This window comes from Silurus meridionalis, chromosome 13, assembly GCF_014805685.1.
Source record: "Silurus meridionalis isolate SWU-2019-XX chromosome 13, ASM1480568v1, whole genome shotgun sequence".
NCBI lineage: Eukaryota > Metazoa > Chordata > Actinopteri > Siluriformes > Siluridae > Silurus > Silurus meridionalis.
Genome location: NC_060896.1, coordinates 15,511,168 through 15,526,143, shown reverse-complemented (window position 1 = coordinate 15,526,143; position 14,976 = coordinate 15,511,168). Strand labels below are relative to the sequence as shown.

General features: G+C 41.1%; 1 long non-coding RNA gene across 5 annotated transcripts; it reads right to left on the bottom strand.

Moving 5' to 3' along the window:
• Window positions 1–298: 298 nt before the first annotated feature.
• LOC124395424 lies at window positions 299–8,367 on the bottom strand. 5 transcript variants are annotated; one of them, XR_006927623.1, is made up of 6 exons: window positions 6,482–7,662; window positions 4,942–5,387; window positions 4,621–4,682; window positions 4,370–4,472; window positions 1,254–1,606; window positions 299–1,100 (listed from the first exon to the last, which is right to left on the bottom strand). It is a non-coding gene; the product is annotated as an uncharacterized LOC124395424 (long non-coding RNA). The 5 variants fall into 5 exon arrangements; XR_006927624.1 differs by having other exon boundaries at window positions 4,370–4,682; window positions 4,942–5,012; window positions 5,238–5,387; XR_006927621.1 differs by having other exon boundaries at window positions 4,370–4,682.
• Between the last annotated feature and the right edge of the window lie 6,609 nt (window positions 8,368–14,976).

Here is a 14,976-nt window from a genome sequence, read left to right as displayed (position 1 = left end):
CTCTCATTCTGAGAGAAGGTGGTACCAGTCGAGCAGTGCTGGAGGATCTCAGACAGCGTGGTGCATTGCGAGATGTGATGAGGTCACTGAGGTATGATGGTGCTGGTCCATTTTTGGCCTTGTAGGCAAGCATCAGTGTTTTGAATCTGATACGTGCAGCTACTGGAAGCCAGTGAAGGGAGCGCAGCAGTGGGGTGAAACATATCTTTATTTATAACACATCTGTATTACCCAAATGGGGTCTAACAAACAAACTATTTAATTAAATGTTTCCATTTATCAAATTTTATTAAATTTATTTTTTGTGCCACTTTAATTGATTACTCAATTTAATCTATATAATAAACATTTTATTACATTCATTGTATTAATTTTATCTTCATAAAATATGTCACAAATGAAACAAAGAGAGAAAAGGGCAGCATCAAAAACAGGAGGATGGCAAAGAACAAACAGAAACAAAGTTACCAGAAGGCTGGTTTGTCAGATCTCCTTGAGAAAATTCAGGAGAAAGCCCAGCTTAAACTAAACCGAAAGAACTAGAAGACGACTAAAAGAATTTGAAGGGAGAGAAGAACTCGAGGAATGAACTTACACTCGAAGCCTCGGGAGAAGCCATGCAGAAAAATGCCTCGGGAGAAGGACGCGAGCTGGAAAGTGAAACTCGAAAAAGGCTTGATGAATCGCAAAAGCCTCGGTAAAAAGCTTCAGGAAGCGAGCTATACGGTTAGATTAGCTAAAGACCAATTGGCGCATGCAAGAAAGACGAGGTTTAAATAAGGACAGGTTACATAGGAAACAGGTGAAGAAGAGGGGTAGGGAAGGAGATTAACAAAAAGGCAACAGGAACCTAACAGGACCCTAACAAGACCCCCCCCTTAAGGAACGGCTCCTGACTTTCCTCCCAGGACAATCAGCTTGGTGGGCATGGATCTCTCTGATGAGCTCGGGGTCAAGGATGTCCCGGGAAGGAACCCAGGAGCGCTCCTTCTGAGCCGTAGCCCTCCCAATCCATCAGATACTGCAAAGATCGTTGTACATGAGGCGAGTCCTGTATCGGTTGACCCCCGATAAATAGAGGCCGATGGGTGGGGGGGTACCTGTAGGTAGAGGACAAGAGAGGACAGGTTTAAGGAGAGAAACATTAAAAGTTGGATTTATTCTGAGTGATTTTGGAAGTAATAATCTATAGGACACAGGGTTTACTCTCCTGATGATTTTAAAAGGACCAATGTAATGCCGGGAAAGCTTACAAGACGCCATGTGCAAGGGCAGGTGTGTAGTTAAGAGCCAGACACTCTGGCCAACCCTTAGGTTGGGTGCCTGCCTGCCTGCGGTGATGATTAGCCTGCCATTGGTAAAGCTGAGAGGTGCGGAGCAGCCTGTCCCGGGTCCTGCTCCAAACCTGATGAGATCATCTCACATGTTGTTGGCCTTTGGTGAGGTGTCTTTTGACTGGTTGCATATGACACAGGCGGAGAGACAATGGCTTGAATATCTTCCTGGAAAGAAGGACACCAGAACCTCCTCCAGGGTGCGGGTGGTCCCGAGATGGCAGGTGAGGCAGGAAGAGTGCCCCCACTTGAGGACCTGGCCACGGGCCCTCCTTGGAATAAACAGATGGTTAACCAATTCAATTCAATTCAATTCATTTTTATTTGTATAGCGCTTTTAACAATGAACATTGTCTCAAAGCAGCTTTACACAGATAATGTGGTGATTAAACATAAATACCAGCCCCCCCCCCCCAGCAAGAGCCAGTCTAACCACTGATCCAAATGGGTGCAATAACCTTAGCAGAGGAAAGAATGGGCGCCACTGGTCTTTCTTCAATGGCTAGGGAGAAAATCCAAGGTAGAGCCAGGATGATACGTGAGGGTAAATAGGAAGCGGACAAAGAAGAGGGACCACAGAGCTTGACGGGGTTGGGGCGCCGGGCCTGTTGGATGTATTCCAGATTCTTATGGTCTGTAAATACCTGGAAGAGCTGTGGAGTTCCCCCAAGCCAGTGTCCCCACTCCTCGAGAGCAAGTTTGACTGCAAACAGCTCCCACACCATAGTTCCTCTTAGTGGGGGTTAGCTTGTGCAACAGGAAGGCTTTGGGAAAGCACAGCCCTGACCCTGACTTCTGAGGCATTGACCTCCACTACAAATTGCTTGTCTGGGTCTGGTATGGTCATGATGGGGGCCGAGGTGAACCACCATTTGAGCTCCTAAAAGGCGGCATTGGCCTCTGGGGTCCAGTGGAAGACAGGGTGGAACCCCTTGGTGAAGGTGGTTAGGGGTGCCGCCACAGAGCTGTAGTACCGGATAAACTTACATTAAAAGTTTGGAAACCCTAAAAACTGCTGGACCTGTTTGACAGGACTTGTTGAGAGTATCTCTAAGTACCTCATTAATCAAGGCCTGGAAGACCGCCAGAGCGTTTGTGAGGCCAAACAGCATGACACGGTATTCGTAGTGGCCCGTGGGGGTGTTTAAGGCAGTCTTCCATTCATCACCCTGCTTTATGTGCACAAGATGTTAAGCATTCCGCAGATCGAGCTTAGTGAAGACAGTAGCCCCCTAAAAAAGCTCGAAGGCAGTGGTCATAAGGGGCAGAGGGTAACAGTTGTGGACCATAATGCAATTTAAACTGCGGTAATCCATGCATGGGTGTATGCCGCCACCTTTTTTTTCACAAAGAAGAAGCCAGCCCCAGCTGTGGAGGTTGAGGGGCGAATGAACCCCGCCTCGAGAGCCTCTCTGATGTACTCGTCCATGGCCGCACGCTCAGGCTTGGAGAGAGAATTCTCCCACGGGTGGGGCAAGTACCGGGAAGAAGATCCATGGCACAATCATGAGGGTAAGTGGTATGGTGGTGGTATGACTAAGGTGGTGGTATGACTGGGGAACACAAGACAGGTCAATGGGCTCTGGAACCCCGGGGGCAGTTAGACATGCATTAGGGAGTAGGCCATGGTACGGCAGCCAGGTCCCCAGGCAGAGACAGCCCAGGGTGACCGAGGATGTGGGGAAACTGAGGGAAGTGGACCAGTAGCAATCTGAGTTCCTTGCTGTGTTGGGAGCTGGTGAGCCGAAGGGGCGGAGTTTGATGGGTGTTCTCCCTTAGCCTAATGGCCTGCCGTCTAAAGCCATTATGTCTTGGGGAACAGTAAGATGCTCAATGGTAATTTGCAGGTGTCGAGAAATTGCAGAAGTCGAGAAAATTGCCTGCTGCCCCAGAGTTGAGTTGACTAGGGACTGGACGGTGTGGCACCCACCCCCATAAGCAATTTTCACACAGAGGTACAAACCGGGACCTGGGACAAAGGAGGACTGAAAAACCCCCATCACAGCTTACTCACCCCCCCGAGGGCTGTAATGGAGCTGCAGCTTCTCGCAAAGTCTGGACAGGAGGAGTCCGCTCTCTAATGCAGCGGTCCTGCGGCCAGAGTCCGAAATTGTATAGCGTATTCGGAGATGCTGTGCACACCTTGACCTGTCGGAATTACTCAATAAAGGTCGGAATTCCTCAATAAAGGTGGAGTAGCTGGAGCAGCACGGGCTCTGGGCCTCCCAGATTGCGGTTGCCCACTCTAGGCCCTTGGTCTTTCAGTCAGGAGGGGGGAAACAAACACTAGTGGTGGGCCACGGGGAGAAGAGCTAGGGTCAGGAAAGGACCCAATTGCAAAGACGAGTTCAGAGACAGAGGGTTCCAGACAGGATTTTTATTAAAAAAAAAATAAAAAAATTAAAAAAAAAATAAGAGAGAAACAAAGTTACCAGAAGGCTGGTTTGTCAGATTAACCTAAACTAAAAATAATTTTAAAAAACCTCAGGCAAAAGTCCCCCCAAAAACCCAAAAAGTTACCAGAATGCTGGTTTGTCAGATTAACCTTAAATAAAAATAATTAGGAAAACCTCAGGCAAAAATCCCCCAAAAACCTTGGGAAATAAACTAGAACCTCGAAAAAATACCCGAATGAAAAAATTTATTTTACCTCGGGATAAAGCCTGGCTTAAACCAAACCATAAGAACTAGACAAAAACGACTGAAAGAATTTGAACTGAGAGAAGAATTCGAGGAATGAACTTACACTCGAAGCCTTGGTAAAAGCCACGCAGAAAAAAGGGAGAAGGAATTCTGGGATGTGAGCGGGGCGAAAGTTAATAATAATAAACTGTGTTAATTAATAAAAGACAAGCAATTTTATGTGAAGCATTTCTTTTCTCTAACCATACTAAAATTGAACTGACATATAATATTTAAGCTGTTTTGAAGAATCAGTAGAGGTCAGAACTGGAAGGCCAAGTAAACTTTCAAAATCAGTTGAGGTTTCTCAAAGTACAGTATATTTGACAGAAAATAAGTCGTCAAGCAAATACCTGGCTCAGCATCTGGCAGCTTCTTTGGGATGCCAAGTAGACCCTGCTACAGTCCAGCTTGATCAGGAATGGTAATTGTAAAAGGGTAGCTGCCAAAAAAACACTATGAAGGGTACAGGTTGGAAAAGCTTATATTTGCTAAAAATGCACAAAGATTGGAATAAAGATTATTTAAAAAAGAGTACTATAAAGTGAGAAATCTAAGTTTGGAATTTTTGGGTGAAATCATTGACATTATTTGAGAATAGTACTTGGAGTGAGATGAAAGAAGTAGTGTTTGCAGCCTTCAGCAAATCATGGTAGAAAGTCTGCCCTGTAATGTACAGACAAATTTTAATTCATTATTTCCTCTTTGAAGGATAACAGCATCAATAACAATCCCAAACAAACTGCCAATGCAGTGAAAAGTTTTTGAAAAGAAAAACAGCTGACAAAACATTGACTGTCATGTACTGGCTAAACCTGAATATTATATAGTGTTACGAACACCCCACAAACCACAAACACACACAAAAAGGTTTGCTACACAGGTGTTGGTATATTGTAACACATATATATGTACACAGACTTACAGGCTTGTCTTCAGGCTGGGCCAAGGCCAAAACAATAAACAAAAAGGACTGTTTTGGGGAAGCTACCTTTCCTGAAAATAAAGAAAAGGAAAATACAAACAGCTTCCCTAACTCCCTGCAAAACAATCCCTCACCCAAAGTAAATGGCAGCCACACCCCTAATGCCAGTGAAATAAATATATACAGTGCCCAAATATATTACAATATAATACAAAATAAATATATACAAACAACAGTAGTCAAAGGGGCAAAACAGGCTCAAAGTCAGTAAACAGGCAGAGGTTAAAATCACTAACATCAACAACCAAGCTATACCCTGAACACCAAAACAACAACACTCCTCGATTGCTTTACTCCTTCCTCCTTAAATAGGAAACTGATGTCATCATGTAGGAGGTGGGATCAGCCAGGCTAGGGCAGGCCTCAAACTCTGGAGTGGATCAGGCCTGCACACAAAGCACACATACAGAGCACTGATATGGACATGGGGCTACCATAGGCACTATTGGATAACCTGGACAAAGAAAGGAATAAAAGACAACCTAAATATAAAGAAGAATTGGTAAATGCTGAAAGAAGCCTGGTATAATATTCCAGAAGATGACTTCAGACAATTTTGGAACAATCTCCCCAACAGAGTTCAAGATGTGCTTAGTGCAAAGTGGGAGGGTTACCCTAAATACTGACTTTTTAGCCCGAAGAAGCAATTTGTTGTAAAAATATGTATTTAAATGTATTTTTTTGTTTGTATTTTAGAAGAGACATATACATGAAAATAAATATACATGGTCATTAAAACTTTGTTAAAACTACAAAGCTGGTGGTGGTCTAAGATGTTTGCACAGAACTGTGTATAAAATTACTTTATTAACATTTTTCATTAAGGTTCCTTAAAGTTCTTTTGTATTGAAATAAAAGAACCCTAAGCCAGGACCATAATTTATTTCATTAAAAAAAACGTTCTTTCGGCTTCTCCCATTAAGGGTCGCCACAGCGGATCATCCCGTGTTCATGATCCGCATGTTTGATTTGGCACATGTTTTTGCGCTGGATGCCCTTCCTAACGCAACCCTCCCCATTTATCCGGGCTTGGGACCGGCACTAAGAATGCAGTGGCTTGTGCAACCCTAATGGCTGGGGTTGGTTCCCTGACCGGGGATCGAACCCGAGCCACAGCGGTGAGAGCGCTGCATCCTAACCACTAGACCACCAGGGAACCCTAACCATAAATTATATCATTCATTTATTATAATAATGTAAACAATAATTAATACCTGTAATGATTACAATGTATGGATTGACATTTCTGTTTAAACTGCACACATTTGATCGTCCACGATAAACCTAATTCCACATCTATTCTTGGTTTATTTTTGGATATTTAATTGATTAAATATTTAAAACAATTTTGAACAGAGATGTATCTTACATTCTCTGCACTCCGTGTTGGCTGTTCCTCTATATAAAAGAGTAAGCAAGTCACAATCTGATTTGTAAAAGCAACAGCTTTAGGTAACATGGATTTGAAGCTATTGAATACCTGCATTGCTCACAGTGATGGCCTTCTGACAGTTTGACTCCAGCAACGTGTGATGGATGAAATCTGATTGGATAGAAGCTCAAACAGAAACTTACTCTCCAAGACACAATGCATCCGGGAGAAATGCTATGAAATTTAGATAATACAATATTGGGAATAATTTATTACACATTCATGGACAACAATATACTGAAATCAAGTCAGTGATTCTAATCAAATTTAGGATAGCAGGGAGGTCTTGATGGCCTGTCACTACTGTACACCCAGAAACTTTGCGACTTTCTTTCGTCACACATTACTTGCACACACTTTTTTTAATGTACAGTTATTATTATTTTAAATAATAAATTTAGAAATAAATTGTGGCAAAGGTTCGCAAGTGGAGGGCAGAGCCAGATGAAATGAGTGGTAAGACTGCACCTGTAGCTGATGAGACTAATCAGTGCGCTCTGTTCAGCTTATCCTAGTCTGGGGCCTGAAAAGGAGGAGGACAGAATGCCTAGAGCCTAACAGGTCGTGGTATGACTGAGGGCACCTTAAGAATGTAGCCTAGGGTACAGGAACGCACTGGCCATTCCTGGAGTAAACTCCAGAAAGAGGGGGTCACAGAAAGGGCCTGCAAATCTCCTACTCTCTTAAGAGAGCAAATGGCCAGGAGGAACACAGTTGCTCCAAGATGCCTCAGTCAATGGCTCGAAGGGGGCTCGGATAGAACCTCCAACATGATGACCAAGTCCCACACAGGCCCTCTAGGTCGTACCTGTAGACTCTCTGTTTGCTGCAGAGAAAACACGCCACTATGCCAGCTGAGGCAAAAGCCTTGCTGGACAAAGACCCTCTCTGCTCATGGGCCAGCAAAGCCAGATCCATCTTGGCAACGGCCGGAGTCACAACCTCCATGATTTCCAACTCGCAAAAATAAAAGACAAGCAACCACCCCCCTTTTACCCCCACACCCCCTTAGTGAGAGCAGTGCCAGAACCGCAGAGTGGGGGCATCCTCTTCAAAGAGTGCCCGCCGGGAGCGGCGCATCTGCACAGACATGCGAGCCCAATGTGCACAGTCAGCTCCCTCGAGAACCAACTTCACATGCTTTGCTTCCAGGCAAACCACACACAGGCTGTTGGCCGGTGATGCCACACTTTTTATTGGAAGGATTACACACGTGATTCCGGAGCGTGGACAACGTGGAATCGTTCCCAAAGCATTGTTGACACAGCTCAAGTTTCTGAAAGGGAACTTGTTTGACTCAGGTGGTGTCCAGCATGTGTGGCAATGCCCTGCTGAGGAATACCAAGAAAATTGTGTCCTGCCTACAGTCAAATGGTGGTAGCATCATGGTCTGGGGCTGCATGAGTGCTGCTGGCAATATGGAGCTGCGGTTCATTGAGGGAAACATGGATTTCAACATGTACTGTGACATTCTAAAGAAAAACATGATGCCCTTCATTCAGAAATGATCCCAAACACACCTACAAGATGACAACCGCCTTGCTGATGAAGCTGAAGGTAAAGGTGAGTGGCCAAGTATGTCTGCAGTCCTGAACTCTATTGAGCACCTGTGGGGCATCCTTCAGCGGAAGGTGAAAAAGCACCAAGTGTCTAACATACAGCAGCTCCATAATGTCATAATGAAGGAGTGGAAGAGGATCCCTGCAAAAACCTATGTAGCTCTGGTGAATTCCATGCCCTGGAGGAATAAGGCAGTGCTCACACAAAATATTGACATTTTGGACACATTTTTAACATGTTTACTTAGGGTGTACTCACATTTGTTGACAGTTATTAAGAAAATAATGGCTGTTGGATCAGATGAAATATTGGTAGAAGCATGGAGATGTTTTGGAGAGATGGCAGTGGAGTTTTTAACCAGGTTGTTCCAAGGTGAGAGGATGCCTGAGGAATGGAGAAGGAGTGTGCTGGTACCGATCTTTAAGAATAAGGGAGATGTGCAGACCTGCAGTAACTTTGGGGGAATTAAGTTAATCAGTCACACCATGAAGTTATGGGAAAGAGTAGTGGAAGCCAGGCTGAGAGAAGAGGTGACCATCTGTGAGCAACAGTATGGTTTTATGCCAAGGAAGAGCACCACAGATGGATTATTAGCTTTGAGAATGTTGATGGAGAAGTATAGAAAAGGTCAGAAGGAGTTGCATTGAGTGTTTGTGAATTTAGAGAAAGCATACAAAAGGGTGCCGAGAGAGGAGTTTTGGTATTGTATGAGGAAGTCAGGTGTGTCAGAGAAGTATGTGAAGGTGGTGCATGTATGAGGACAGTGTGACAGCAGTGAAGTGTGCAGTAGGAACGACAGATTGGTTCAAGGTGGAGGTTGAACTGCATCAAGGATCGCCTCTGATCCCTTAGACAGGTTGACGGACGAGGTCAGACAAGAGTCTCCCTGGACTATGATGTTTTCGGATGATATTGTGATTTGTGGTGAGAGTAGGGAGCAGGTTAAGAAGAGCCTGGAGAGGTGGAGGTATGCACTGGAGAGAAGGGGAATGAAAGTCAGTAGGAGTAAAACAGAGTACATGTGTGTGAATGAGAGGGAGGGCAGTGGAATGGTGCAGTTGCAGAGAGAAGAGGTGGAGAAGGTGAAGGGCTTCAGTTACCTGGGGTCAACATTTAGTAAAATACAGGAGGTGGAGTTGGAGGTAGCAGAGCTTAAGATATTAAGATTTTCGTTGGGAGTGACAAGGTTGGAAAGGATTAGAATTTATTAGAGGGACAGTGCATGTAGGACGTTTTGGAGACAAGGTGAGTGAGATGAGATTGAGATGGTTTGGACTAGGGATGCACCGAATATTCAGTCACCGAAAAATGTTCGGCCGAAAATGGCCCAAAAGTGCATTTTCGGTTTTCGGCTGAAAGACTTCGATCACCGAAAAAACACGGCCAAAACAGTTTGTTGTGATGACGCAAACAGAAACCGCGGCCCGCACGTGCATGTCTAAAAGAACATGTCTGCGGTGTGGACGTTTTTCAGTATATCTGAGAAAGACCCACGGATAGCGATTTGCAAAACATGTAATGCCGAAATTTCGTCTGCAAACACTTTCTCCACATCGGGTTTATCACCTGTAATCCAAACATCCCGATTGCTATGCTGAATATGAGAGAAACGCGGCACAGAAAAGCAAAACCCCTCCGAGCACGCGCACTTCCTCTGTGGCTGACATTTTTTAAAAGGCAAGGAAGTTTCCCGGTGATATTGTTGTATTGTTGTATCTTTAAGCAGTTGCACTTGTTCTGAATGCACTTTGTTTTCATGAAAGAACTTATTTAATTGTACAACCTTTCAGCAGGCCAGGGGGCCTGTACATTATTATTTAATGTACACATGAGTGCATTTAAGTTAAACATTTAAGTTTGAATTTTAATTTATTTTATCCTGTACATTGTTGCAATGTGCTATAAATAAATATTTTCATAATTTGTAATTGATTTATTCTTTGAAACTTTAATATTAATTTATGCAATTGAAATGCCTTGATTTTAGTAAGGTTAGTACACAGTCATAGCCAGAAATGCAATGGTAATAATAATTGCCATAATTTCTTTCGGTGTTTTTGGCCTTGCTTTCCTCGGCCAAGAATTTTCATTTCGGTGCATTCCTAGTTTGGACATGTGCAGAGGAGGGACATGGGTTAGATTGGTAGTAGAATGCTGAGGATGGAGCTGCCAGGAAGAAGGAAAAAAGGAAGGTCAAGGAGGAGGTTTATGGATGTGGTAAGGGAAGACATGCAGGTAGTTTGTTTGATAGAGGCAAATGTAGAGAACAGGGGCTGGGGGGTATGGAGATGGATGATCCACTGTGGCGACCCTTAATGGGAGAAGCCAAAAGAAGAAGAAGAAGAAGAAGAAGAAAATCTGTACTGCTATGCAATCTGCACAAAATATAAACAATTTTCAATTCATCCTGTGAAAAGATTTAATAAAATGGTTGTTGAAATGTAAGGGTTGTATGAGTATACAGTACAGACCAAAAGTTTGGACACACCTTCTCATTCAAAGAGTTTTCTTTATTTTCATGACTATGAAAATTGTAGAGTCACACTGAAGGCAACAAGGGCTATTTGAGAGTGATGGGGTGCTGCGCCAGATGACCTGGCCTCCACAGCACCGGACCTGAACCCAATTGAGATGGTTTAGGGATGCCTGGGGATAAAGCAAGATTTTATCACAGCTTTTACAACAGGAGCAGAGCGCATGCATCAGTAGAAGCAACAAGTTTAGATTCTGGTGCATCTCCTCATTTTCTATGCATGCATCTTTGTAACAGTTCACAAAACTGAAATCTAAATATCCCAGCAATTAAGATTAGGGTTAGAGAAAACACAATCCAGTTTTTGAAAGATGTGAATACTAAAAGCTTGAGTATCAGTCAATAATAAAATTCATCTGATATTGTTTTTGTAAACCTACTTAGCTTAAAAATATATGTAGCGCCCCTTACCCGTGTTATTTATAGTGTAGTAAGGAGCAGCACCAGGTTTACTAAATAAATGCCTCAGAGATGTTGTATAAAGGCCCCTCTGATTTTACTGAATAAATTGACTCTCGTGTAGTAAATAATCTTAAACATAAAACATAGAATACCTCAAGTTCAAATTAAGAAACTCTCTAGCAAGTAATCAAAAAGAACAAATTTAATAATCTTCTTCTTCTTCTTTCGGCTGCTCCCATTAGGGGTCGCCACAGCGGATCATAATAATAATAATAATAATAATAATAATAATAATAATAACAACAACAACAAAATAAGAACTCAATAAATCTTATTACAAGAATTTAAATTACCAAAATTATAAGCACTTTAAGTCTCTGATATAATTAAACCCCAAAATCACATTTCCCCAACATCACAATATAAATCAGTGCCGTAGCGATTACTTCAGTGTCTGTACACACACACTTGTAGTCAAATGTATGAAACTATTTCACAAGAAGTCTGATTATTATTGTTACACAAAGTTCCTTAGTGCACAATGTAAACTATTTAAAGTAAATAGTAGGGCCCACACACACGCACACACACACACACACTCAGTAGCAGGCCTGAATAGTGGCTTGGGTACGTAGTGGCCGTGAAAACAGAAAACTGTCCTCTTCACTCTCCGAAGCATATAAGAAACAAAAAGGGTACCTTAACTCCCTTAGAATTGACGGCAATGACGGCGAAACCGGTGGTAAGCCTCCTCCGATCCTCGTCCCGCATTTTGCCTGGCCGCCTATGTGTCACTCTCCAATACAGCCACAAGAAAATCACTGTGATCAGGGTCAATATGTGATCTTCTTAGCAGAATCTCCCAATTTCTCCTCAATAACAGTCCTTTTCTCCTTCTTTTGAGTTAATTTCTTAGTCAGTGATTTTATCAGTGTATTAACACACACGCTCTACACTTTAAGTAAATTATACAACGAGTTATCAAGTAATTCACTCTTATTACTGCAAATCTTCAGCTTAATCAATCACATCAACCTCCTGGCAGCACCGTCTCTCCTTTTTTTCTCCCTCCACCCAAATTCTAGATTTTCCGGGAAACCCGGGATTAACCAATAGCAAACAAGTTAAATAAAGACCAATTTAACTTGTTGTGTCAAACACATTTTCCACGTTCACACCAATCAACCTTGCTACCATTAGCGGCACTCTTAAAGAGACAAGCACACATATTCTGTGACTTGGAATGAACCATTAATATAGTCTCATCCAGAGCTAATCATCTAATTGTAAACAAACTAACCCTCTATATTCTATAATTATTTTCTAGTGGGTTACATATATATTTTATTATTGTCTGTAGAGTAAATAATCATACTGCACATTTTCAAATTGTATGTTGCATAGTACACTAAAATGTGTAAGATTATATAGAATAAAGAGACTTCCTGTAACATTTATTGAATACTGCAACAGCTCACTATATTTATTTATTGTTCTTCACTGATTTGTGTTAAGGGATTAGAACTGCTTTTGAGGAACTCTCTCTCGCTCTCACACACACACACACACACACGCACACACACACACATTTCACACCCCATCTACTCTAGAGGAATTAGAAGGGAGACAAAAGAGTGAACATTCTTTATGTCCGATTGGGTGGTGAATAGGAGCGTTTCACGTGTCAGTAGAGTGGTGTTTCCTATAGATTTATTAGCCTTTTGGTCCCTCCCCCACCTCCACATGGGCCTCTCTCTAACCTTCTGTTCTCTCTCTTTTTGTTTGCTATCTACAAGAGCTTTTTTTTTTTTGCATGAACAGTGTTTGTAATTAGTTCTGAGTGCAGAGTTTAAGCATGTTGAGCTGGGTATTTGTAGGTGCCGATGTTCTCACAACATCTTGAAAGCTTTACTGTTAGAATGGGCAAGGCTGTTAGAATGGGCAAGGCTGTAAGAATGGGCAAGGCTTTGTTGTTTACAAAATGACAAAATAAAAAAAAGGGCAGAGGAAAAAAAAGATTTCTAGGAATATTCGCAGGCATTTGCTCTTATTTTTTCCAGTATCTTCTTAATAAACAATGGAGTGAGTTTGGCATTTTGAAGCAGTGCCAATAAGTTTATTTATTATTATTATTTTATCAAAACTATTTGTAATTATTATTATAATATTACAATTTAACAGTATTTATTTCAACTGCCTCGTAATTTACAGTGCCTCTAGAATATGAACTTGAATGTTATTTTTTATTTTGAAAATGGACGGCTGGAACCATGTTTCACTACTTATCCTCCTCCAGATCTGCAATGATCAAGGGAAGTTGACTGAATGTTTTGTTGTCCTTTAAGACACTAATGTGATTATGTCACATATTTCAGCTGATTCCCACAACTATTCACTCTTTGTGTGAGGTCAGGCCCTCAAAGCTCAATATCATGCCCGCTAAATGTTTCTCTGAACAAATTCTGGTTCCTAGCCAACCAAATGCAAACAGCAGGGTGTGTGCATCTAAATATGTGTGTCAGCTTCAATGAGAAAGAACAGAAAATAACATTTACCTTTGACTACGAAGATGCAGTTATATTTTAATTAAAAGTAATGAAATATCCAAACAATGTATAGTTACCAAAAGAATCCATACAAGAACTACCTACCTAAATGAAATATTATAGTGTGATATTTAAAATAATAAATTAGCTCATGATTTATTTAGCCTTTATTGATTATTCTCTTATTTTTGTCTCATAGCCCTTTTTAAATTGTTTCTCTTATAACGATGACCTTGTTAGTTTGGAATAAAAGGTACTAGTAGCATGTATATTGCAAAAAACATACTTTATAAGTTCCCAGTACACTGTGTGAATGTGTAACTTATAAGTATAAAATAAATATAAAACATGTTCCCTGTTCTAATGTAAACATTTGTTGTTTTCCGAAAATAAAAAAATGCTGTAAATGCAATAAAAAAGAGACATTAAATACTAGTAACAGACTTACTCCTAATACTGCATTGAAGTACTCAGTCTTTATTGTTTATAGTTCAATCAAACAGACATCTTCAATAATCAAAGTTAATTTGCAAACAATTTACATGTTTTTAAATGTACCAATTTAAAACATTAATTCAAAGTTAAAGTACTCCCTCAGGTAAATTTTAACAGCTGTGCACATAGAACAGGGAAAGAGTTTCATATTTATTACTACCTGAAGGCACTACCTAAAAAGTACCGTAATGGTTGTTTTAATGGAATTTTATTTAGAGCTAATGCAAAAACAGAATATTCTGTAAAAAAAAAAAAATACTATTACTATTAATACTATAAGTTTAAAAGTAGGTCATTTCAAATGTATTTAGCATAAAAGTTACTTTTTTAACAGCAAGGTAGGTTTCTCATTTGTGGTGCAATAAGGACAAATGGATATGAATTTCAAATTAATTGTTTTGAATTGAAAATTAAAACCTTTACACATGGTAAATAACAAAATAAAACATGCAGACAAAATACATTTAAAAATGTATAGGAAGGTATAATGTGTCAGTTTAGTGCAGACTATGCCATAATACATACAAACAATTCAACCATTGAAGGTGGTATCATTTGTGGATTCTGTAGACAATTTGTAAGAACATGACAATGAAAAATAGTGTATTCAACGTAATATTTCATTAAAGTGATAGCTGCGTTGGGAACAGGTACTTATGTCTAGTCAGTGTATTACTTTTAGTAGACAGTGCTCAACACTGTGTTGTTGTCCCTGTGCTCACCAGTGCTCTGATTCTGTCCCTGCACTGCACTCTGCTCATGTAAATTAGAATAGTGATTAGTGCGGTCTAGTACGAGTAATACACTGGACTAGGCATAAGTTCAGTGGTGCTTGAAAGTTCATGACCCCTTTAGAATTTTCTATACTTCTACATAAATCTGAAAGCAGCATCAGATTTTCACATAGGTCCTGCCAGTAGACAAAGAACACCCCATCAAACAAATAAGACGGGCAGATGTCTTGACATTCTTCTTAAGAATTTGCTGATATACAGTAATTCTGAAAT